The sequence below is a fragment of the Neopsephotus bourkii genome, unplaced genomic scaffold (assembly GCF_033783945.1).
Source record: "Neopsephotus bourkii isolate Nb327-2 ecotype Australia unplaced genomic scaffold, CSIRO-AGI_Nbou_v1 NB_1280, whole genome shotgun sequence".
Taxonomy (NCBI): Eukaryota; Metazoa; Chordata; class Aves; order Psittaciformes; family Psittacidae; genus Neopsephotus; species Neopsephotus bourkii.
In genome coordinates, this window is record NW_026901765.1 from 535,425 (window position 1) to 545,480 (window position 10,056).

Sequence of the window (10,056 nt, forward strand, 5' to 3'; positions counted from 1 at the left end):
TTCGTGTTAGTTTTAGCGTTAGTGTTATTGTTAGGGGTTTGGTGTTAGCGTTAATGTCAATGATAGTGAGAATGTCAGGGTAAGGGTTAGGGTTTACGGTTTAGTGTTAGAGTTATGGTTAGTGTTAGGATTAGGTTTAGGGTTAGGGTTAAGTTTAGTGTGGATGCATTAGTGTTAAGTTAGGGTTAGGTTTAGGGTTAGGGTTCGGGGTTATGGGTTAGTATTAGTTTTAAGTTTAGGGTTAGTGGGCTAGGGTTAGGGCTTATGGTTTAGGGTTAGGTTTAGGGGTTTGTTTTAGGGTTAGGGTTAGGTTAGGGTTAGGATTAGGCAATATGGTTAGTTTTGGGTTATGGTTAGACGTTAAGGTTAGGGTTAGCATTAGGGTTAGTGTTATTGTTAAGGGTTAGGTTTAGGATTAGTGTTAGTGTTAGGGTTAAGGTTAGGTTTAGAGTTTAGTGTTTGGCTTATCGTTAGTGTTAGGATTAAGTTTTGGGTTAGGTTTATGGTTATGTTTAGGGTTAGGTGTTAGGATTAGTGTTAGGGTAGGGCTAGTCTTAGGTTTAGGGTTGAAGTTAAGGTTTGGTTTACGGTCAGAGTTATTGTTAGGGTTAGGATTATCTCTTAGGTTTAGCAATAGCAATGTTTGTGGCACTGTTTCAAAGCGCACTGTTAGGTGAACATGCCAAGCACCAGCTTTCACTCCTGGCTCTTCTGCTGTGAAAGAATAGGCCATATATTCACACTCTATGAAGTCTTCTGCTGCTCTGAAGCTACTCACTCTACAACCACAGCCAGAGAGCCAGGAGAGAAAGATGGCGCTGGGCATCTTCACCTCACAGTGAGTATTGGCACAGTGCCACCCACAGTGCAGTTGCTAACACTAACCCCTAACCCTGAGCCTACACATTTAAACCTAACCACTAACCCCAACCCTAAACCTAAGCCTAACTCTAACAGCAAACCCTAACCTTAACTGTAACTCTAACACTAACCCTGACCCTAATACACTGACCCTATCTCTAAACCTAACCCTAACCACTAACACTATCCTAACCATAGCCCTAACCCGCTCACTAACTTAACTCATAAGCCTAACCATAACACTAACCCTAAACCCTGACCCTAAAAGTGACACTAAACCTAAACCATAAACCTAATAATAAGCATAACCATAAAACCTAGCCCTAGCCCCTAACCCTAAAGCTAACCCATATCTCCTAAGCCTAATCCCTAAATTTAACAAAAAATCTAACCCACATTAACCCCAACGCTAACCCTAAAATTTATCCTTATCACTAACTCTAATGGCTGCCACACAGAACATAACACTAATCTTAACCTAAACCTAAGGCCAAAACCTAAATTTATACCTATCCCTAAAAACTAACACTAAACCAAGCCCTCTCCTTAAGCCCTTAAACCTAACCACTAATCCCTAACCCTAACACTAACCATAACCCCTAACCCCAAACAATAACCCTAAAACTAACCCCTGACCCTAAACCTAACAATAACCCTAAAACCTAATCCAAACCCTAAACGTAACATGAAACGAACCCTAACATGAAATTAAAACAATAAACTAATCCTAACGACTAAATTTAAAACTATACCTAAACACTAACCCTAACCCTAAACATAACCATAATTCTAAGCCCCTAAACATAACTACTAACCCCTAACCCTAAACCTAACACTAACCGCCAACCACTACCCCTAACCTAAAAATACTTCTAACCCTATTACTAATGCGCTGCACCGTAACCCAAACACTAACCCAAATACTAACCCTAACCCTAAACCCTAACCCCTAACCCTAACAATAATAATAGCCCCTAAACCTAAACCTAACCCTAAACCCAAAACCTTAATGCTAAACCTACCCCTAAGCCATAACCCCTAACCATAACCCTAACCCTAACCCCTGACCCTAAATTTAACACTAACCCTAAACCCTAACCCTAACCTAACCCTAACACTAACTCTAACCGTAACCCTAACCTAAACCACTAAAACTAAACCTAACTCTAAATTTAAACCTATCCCTCACAACTAACATGAAACCTATCCCTAACACTGAGCCCCTAAACCTAACCACTAACCACTAAACCTAACCCTAGCAACTAACACTAACCCTAACCCTAACAATCCCACTAAGCCTAAAATCAACCAGAAACCTAACAAGAGTGCACCGCACCGTAACACTAACAGTAACCCTAAACCTAATCCCAATGCTAACACTAACCCTTAACCCTAACCCTATAAATACCACCTAATACTAACCCTAAACCCTAACCCTAACCCCTAACCGTAAGACCAAGCCTAACCCTAAAAATAATGCTAACCCTAATGCTAACATTAACCCTAAAACTAACCCTAACACTAAACCTAACCCTAAGAACTAACCCTAATGATAATGCTAATCCTAAAACTCTCACTAAACCTAACCCTAACCTGAACCCTAAAACTAATGTGCCGCAACGTAACCCTCACCCTAACCCCTCAAGCTAACCCCTAACACTAACCCTAACCCTAACCCTAAACCCTAACAATAATCCTAAACCTAACCCTATACCCTAAACTCCAACCCTAACCCTAAACACAACCCCTAACCCTAACACTAACCCTCTCACTAACCCGAACCGTAACATGAACTGTAACACTGATGTGCCGCACCATAACCCTAAACCTAACCCTAACCCTAAAACTAATACTCTCACTAACCCTAACTGTAACCCTAATCGTTACCTTTACCGTTATAAGGCTCACTGTGTACTGAAGATTCCCAGCACCAGCTTTCTGTCCTGGCTCTTCGGATGTGGGAGCAGATGCCAAACGTTTGTGCTCTACTAAATCTTCTGCTGCTCAGCTGGGAGGGACCACCAGAGAGCTTGGATTCAAATAGACTTTTAGGTGGGAAATCAAGCAGTGACAGCAACGTGTGTTTCACCGTTGCAAAGCTCACAGTGTGCAAAAGAGGCCCATCATCAGCTTTCTCGCCTGGTTCTTCCGCTGTTGGATTAGAGGCCGAACATTTCTTCTCTACTCACTCTACTGCTGCACAGCCAAGAGCAAGCAATGGAGAGGTTGGATTCAAATGGACTTTTAGGAGATAAAATGAGCAGCGACAGCAATGTGTGTGCCACCGTTACAAAATTCACTGTGTGCTGAAGATGCCCAGCACCATCTTTCCGTCCTGGCTCTTTGGCTGTGGGAGCAGAGGCCAAACGGTCAAGCTCAACTCACTCCACAGCTGCTGAGCCGGGAGCGGGCACAGGAGATGTTAGATTGAAATGGAATTTTAGGACGTAAAGAGAGGAGTGAAAGCAGTGTGTGTATCACAGTTGCAAAGATCACTGTGTGCTGAAAATGCCCAGCACCAGCTTTCTGTCCTGGCTCTACAGACGTGACAGCGGATAACAATTATTTGTGTCCTACTCACTCAGCTGCTGCTCAGAGATTGGGCACCAGAGGCTGGGTTCAAATGGACTTCTAGAAGATAAAGCGAGGAGCGACATCAATATGTGTGTCACCATTGCAAATCTCACTGTGTGCTGAAGATGCCAAGCACCAGCTTTCTGTAATGGCTCTTCAGATGAGGGAGCAGAGTCCAAAAGTTTGTGCTCAACTCACTCTGCTGCTTCTCAGCCAAGAGTGAGCACCGGAAAAGTGAGATTCAAGTGGACTTTTAGGAGGTAAAGTGAGGAGAGACAGCAATATTTGTGTCACCATTGCAAAGATCACAGTGTGCTGAAGACAACCAGCACAATCTTTCCTTCCTGGCCCTTCAGCTGTGGTAGGAGTGTGAGTAGTTTCTGAGCAGCAGAAGAGTTACTAGAGTGTGATTGTTTGTCCTCTGCTTTACAAACAGCACAAGGGCCAGGATGGAAATATGGTGCTGGAGCTATTCACCTGACAGTGAGATTAGCAACGGTGACACTCACATTACTGTAGCTAAACCTAACCCTTAATCCTAAACTTAAACATAAGCCCTAAACCTAACCATGAAAATAACCCTAAGGGAAGCCCATCCTCAACCTACACCTAACACTAACCCTAAACCTAACCTCAAACACTAACCCTAAACCCTCACCCTAACCCTAACCTCTAACCCTTACCCTAAACCTAACCACTAACCATAACCCTAACATCTAACCCTAACCCCAACCCTAACCCTAACACTACCATTAACCCATCACCCTAAACCCTAAACATAACCCTAAACAGTAACACTAACAATAAACCCTAAAAGTATCACCTAACCCTAACACAAACCATACACACTAAAACTAACCCGTAACGCAAACAGAAACCATAATTCATACTAAACCTAAACCTGACCCTAAAACTATAAACATAACAGTAATGGCTGACACATTAAACCTAACACTAAATTTAACCTAAAACTAAACCTTAAACTAACCCCTAACCCGAAACCTAACCCTAACTATAACCCTAAATCCTAATGCTAAACCTAACCCTAACCCTAACTCTAACCCTAAACCCAAAACCCTAACCCTACCCTAACCCTAAACACAAAACCCTAAACCTAAGCCCTGACGCTAAACCTAACACGAACCCTAAGCCCTAAACCTAAACCTAAAACTAACTGTAACACTAACCCTAACATAAAACCCTAAAACTAAACCTAACTGCTAAACTTAAACCTCTCTCTAACTATTAGCACTAAAGCTAACAATAATACTATAAATAAGCCACAAACCCTAACCACTAAGTCCTAATGCTAACCCTAAACCTAAACCTAACCACTAACCACACAGTAACACTGACCCTCTCAGTAAACATAAACTTAACCAGAACACTAACACTAATGAGCTGCAGCGTAACACTGACCCTAACCCTTAACCCTAACCCTAACCCTAACACTAACCCTAACCCTAACAATAACTCCTAACCATAAACCTAACCCTAACCCTAACCCTAACCCTAACCCTAACCACTAACCCTAACCCTAAACCTAACCCTAACTCTAACCCTATATCCTAAAGCCTCCATCATCATCATCATCATCATGGCTTGACTTCGCGAACGAAGATTTGGGAAGGGCTTTTACCCACGCTTACTACAAGCACACTGATGACTAAGAAGGCCAATGTGGGATAGGCAAATCCGGCTACAAAAAGCATAGCAGAAGGTCTCCTTGGGTGAAACAGGTGGGACACGATTCTTCCTGCATTGTCTTTTCTCCTCGAGACTAGTTCTTCGTGAGCTCTCAAAGGAGTCAGCGGCATTATGTATGGTGTGCCTCCAAGTCTCCCGATTGGAGGCCAAGGTGGACCACTGATGGTAGTCAGTATGGCCAAGGCTAAGGTATTGTTTCAGGGAGTCCTTATATCTCTTCTTTGGGGCACCTCTCTTGCGGCTACCGGTGGCAAGTTCACCATAAAACACGATCTTGGGGAGGCGGTGATCCTTCATTCTAGAGACGTGCCCTGCCCAGCGCAGCTGCAATTTCAGCAATATGGCCTCGATGCTGGTGACCCCTGCCTGTTCAAGGACAGTGACATTAGACATTAGACACATAGTCAGTCCAATGGATGTTTAGAATTGTACGGAGGCAGCGCTGATGAAAGCGTTCCAGAAGTCGCAGGTGATGACGGTAGATGACCCATGATTCAGACCCATATAAAAGAGTAGACAATACAATGGCTCTGTAGACACTGACCTTTGTACTTTTCTTCAGGTGTTTATTACACCAGACTCTTTTATGGAGTTTTCTGAAGGCTCTGTATGCCTTTGCTATTCTGTTGTCTATCTCTTTGTCGATCGTGGCATCCGAGGAAATGATGCTTCCCAGATAGCTGAACTGCTGAACTGTCTTAAGGTCTGACTCACCGATGGTAATATGGGGATGGTGATGATCTTCTTGGGGTGCAGGTTGGTAGAGGACTACTTTCTTATTCAAGCTGACTGCCAGCCCAAAAACCTCAGCCACCTCCGCAAAGCAAGATGTTAAACGCTGCAAAGCTGCTTCTGTGTGGGCAACAAGGGCGGCATCATCAGCAAAGAGCAGTTCACGGACAAGATGGTTTAGGGTCTTAGTGTGGGCCTTCAGTCGCCTTAGATTGAATAGGCTACCATCGGTACGATATCGAATATAAATGCCGTCTTGGTCGTCGAGGTCTGCTGTAGCCCTTTGGAGCATCATGCCGAAGAAGATTGTGAATAAGGTCGGTGCGAGAACGCAACCTTGTTTCACACCATTGGTTATTGGGAAAGGCTCAGAGAGGGCATCGCCATACCTGACTTGGCCTTGCTGATCCTCATGTAACAGAATAATCATTTTGAGGAACTTGGGGGGACAACCTAATCGTTCTAAGATCAGCCATAAGCCTTTCCTGCTCACAGTGTCAAAAGCTTTGGTGAGGTCAACAAAAGTTACGTATAACCCCTTATTCTGTTCTCTACACTTTTCTTGCAATTGTCTGAGAACAAATACCATGTCTGTGGTACTTCTATTAGCTCTGAAACCACACTGACTTTCAGGTAGAAGTTCTTCTGCGATAACAGGTACTAGTCTGTTCAATAGTATTCTTGCAAGAATTTTACCAGCAATGGAGAGCAGAGTTATACCACGGTAGTTTGAGCAGTCTGACTTGGCACCTTTTTTCTTATACAGAGTGACGATGATTGCGTCACGAAAGTCTGACGGTATTTTGCCTTGTTCCCAACAGCACACAACTAGCTCATGAAATTTAGCGTGAAGTGCTTGGCCTCCATGCTTCCATATTTCAGGTGGGACTCCGTCAACCCCAGCTGCCTTGCCAGTTTTCACCTGCTGTATGGCCTTAAGAGTCTCTCCCATGGTAGGGGCTAAATCCAATTCGTTTTTCACTGGATGTTGCAGAATGTGCTGGATTCCTTCGCCTTGGACTACACGATTAGCACTAAAGAGGGTTTGAAAATGTTCAGACCAACGATTCAGGATGGAGATTTTATCTGTAAGAAGCGTTTGGCCATCTGCACCAAGTAAGGGGCTTTGCACCTGGAATGTGGGTCCATACACTGCCTTCAGAGCCTCATAGAATCCTCTGTGGTCACCCAAATCTTCACATAGTTGAGTCTTTTCTGCTAGGTTGAGCCACCACTTGTTCTGGATGTCTCTAAGTTTCTGTTGGAGTTTGCTACATGCAAGACGAAAGGCTGCTTTTCTTACATGGCAGAGTGGCTGAGCGAGGTGTGCTTGATGAACAGATCTCTTTTTTGTCAGCAATTCCTGGACCTCCTGGTTGCTATCATCAAACCAGTCTTTGTTTTTCTTTGAGGAGAACCCAATGGATTCTACGGAGGACTGCAGGATGCTGGTTTTGGTATGTTGCCAAAGCGCTTCAGGAGAAGAATCTATAAGTTGGTCTTCAAGCCTAGTTTGAAGGTTAGCCTGAAAGCTGTCCCTCACTGCAGCTATTTGAAGATTATCAACATTGAGCCTCCTCCTTGGAATGCCGCCCCTCTTAGGTTTGGGCTTGAAGTGGTAATTAAGTTTGCAACGCACAAGGCGGTGATCTGTTTAGCATTCTGCACTAGGCATCACTCTGGTCTAGCAGACATCACGAATATCTCTCTGGCGTACTAAAACATAGTCAATAAGGTGCCAATGTTTAGATCGAGGATGCATCCAGGTTGTCTTCCAGCTGTCTTTCTGCTGGAAGATAGTGTTGGTGATGGTAAGCTGTTGCTCTGCACAGAACTCTAGTAAGAGATGACCGTTATCATTGCAGCTGCCAACACCGTGCTTGCCTAATACTCCTTTCCAGGCTTCAAAGTTCTTTCCTACTCGCGCGTTGAAATCACCAAGGATTATGATCTTATCTTCTGTAGGAACTTTCTGAGTGAGGTGACGCAGGTCGGAGTAGAATTTTTCTTTTTCTGCAGGGTCAGCTTGCAGAGTTGGAGCTTATATGCTGAAAAGAACAACGTGTTGCTTATTGTGTAGTGGAAGACGTAAGGAGATAATACGGTCGGAATGACCTATTGGCAAATTTTCAAGTTTAGAGGCTATGGAGTTTTTAATCATGAAGCCGACTCCAGAAAGATGACTTTCAGTTTTGGGTTTGCCTGACCAGTAGAATATATAGCCAGCACCATGTTCTTTGAGGCTACCTTCCTCATGAAGGCGAACTTTACTGAGAGCAGCGATATCGATGTTAAGTCTTGACAATTCATGGGCAATTAGGGCAGAACGGTGCTCAGGACGCCCACTGTTCACTGTATCAAGCATGGTTCTGATGTTCCAACATGCGCGTGTCAATCTGGACACACCTTTGGAGGCAGGTGTATGCCTTTGTCTCTTTGTCTTTAATTGACCGCAATAGAAGATGCCCGTTGGCCGCGGCTAGCCAACCAGGTGGAGGGGGAGATGAGCTTTGGTTAGGCCACCTTTTCTAGGCCTCTCTCCATATGGAGCAAGCAGTGCTGTCCTTGAAAAAGGCTGCTTGGTCATTCAGGATGCTGCCGAACAAGACTGTCATCTCCTGGGTCAGACTTGAGCGACCAATGTCCTGAACCGCCTGCATGCAGGGTTGGGTCTGCGACTTCCAGTGCACCTTATCACCTGCCGTTTCGTCCCTCGCCTGTCGCTACAGGGCTTTGCAAGTGTGGGTAAACCCTTCGGGCCTGCGCAGTGGATTTATTTTAGGTGAGGCACAGCGTGCGCAGAACTGGCCTCACCCTTTACACCTGAGGTTTATCTGCCAGGGACTAGCGGGCTTGGACGGTGACAGCAAAGTCCTCAGGTCGTAGGTTTAATTAGAGTATCCTTCTCTTAAATGGATGGTCTTACAGGGCTACACGAGCTCTACCTGCCCGGGTTTGAAGTTGGAGTTGTGTTCTCCTAGGATGGTTGCCTGAAGGCTAGTGAGCCCATCCTGCCCATGGACAAACTTTGTCTGAGCCTTCATTTGAGAGCTGACTGGCATGGGAGACCCTACCAGAAGCATAAGCCACCACCAGCATAACTCCCAACTTCACAAGGGCACGCAAGCACTTTCCCCACGACAAGGAGGTGTCCGTGAAAGAGCCTAAAGCCTAACCCTGACCATAACCACTACCCCTAACCCTAAACCTAACCCTCTCAGTAACTCTAACCCTAAGCTGAAACGTAACACTAATGTGCCACACCATAACCTTAACCCTAACCCTAAACCTAACCTAAAACACTGAAACTAATCCTAACACCTGAATTTAGAACTATCCCTAATGACTAACACTAAACCTCTCCCTAACACGAACCCTAAGACCCTAAGATTAACCACCAACCCTAACCCTAAAACTAACATTAACCAGTTACCCCTAAGCCCAGCCATAAACCTAACGATTAACTCTAACCATAACACTAACCCTCTCACTAAACCTAAACCAAAGAAGAACCATAAAAACACTGAGCTGCACTGTAACACTAACCCTAACCCTAACCCTTAACCCTAATTCCAACCCCTAACACTAACCCTAACCCCTAAACATAACCCTAACCCTAACCCCTAACCATAAGACTAAGGTTAACCCTAAAATTATAACTACCACTAACAATAACCCTAAACCTAACGCTAACTCCAAAACTAAACCCTAACCACTAATGCTAACGATAACGCTAACCCTAAATATCTCACTAAATCTAACCCTAACCTGGACCCTAACACTAATGTGCCACACCGTAACACTAACCCCTAACCCTACCACTAACCACTTACACTAACCCTAAACCTAACCCTAAATCTAATCCTATGCCCTAAACCCCAACCCTAACCCTAACCCTAGCCATCACCCCTAACCCTAACCATAACCTGAACTGTAACACTAATGCGCCGCACCATAAACTTAACCTAACCCTAACACTAACACTCTCACTAACCCTAACTGTAACCCTAATCGTTACCATTACCGTTATAAAGCTCACTGTGTGCTGAAGATTCCCAGCACCAGCTTTCAATCCTGGCTCTTCAGCTGTGGGAGCAAAGTCCAAACGTTTGTGCTCAACTCACTCTGCTGCTTCTCAGCCAAGAGCGAGCACCAGAAATGTGGAATTCAAATGGACTTTTA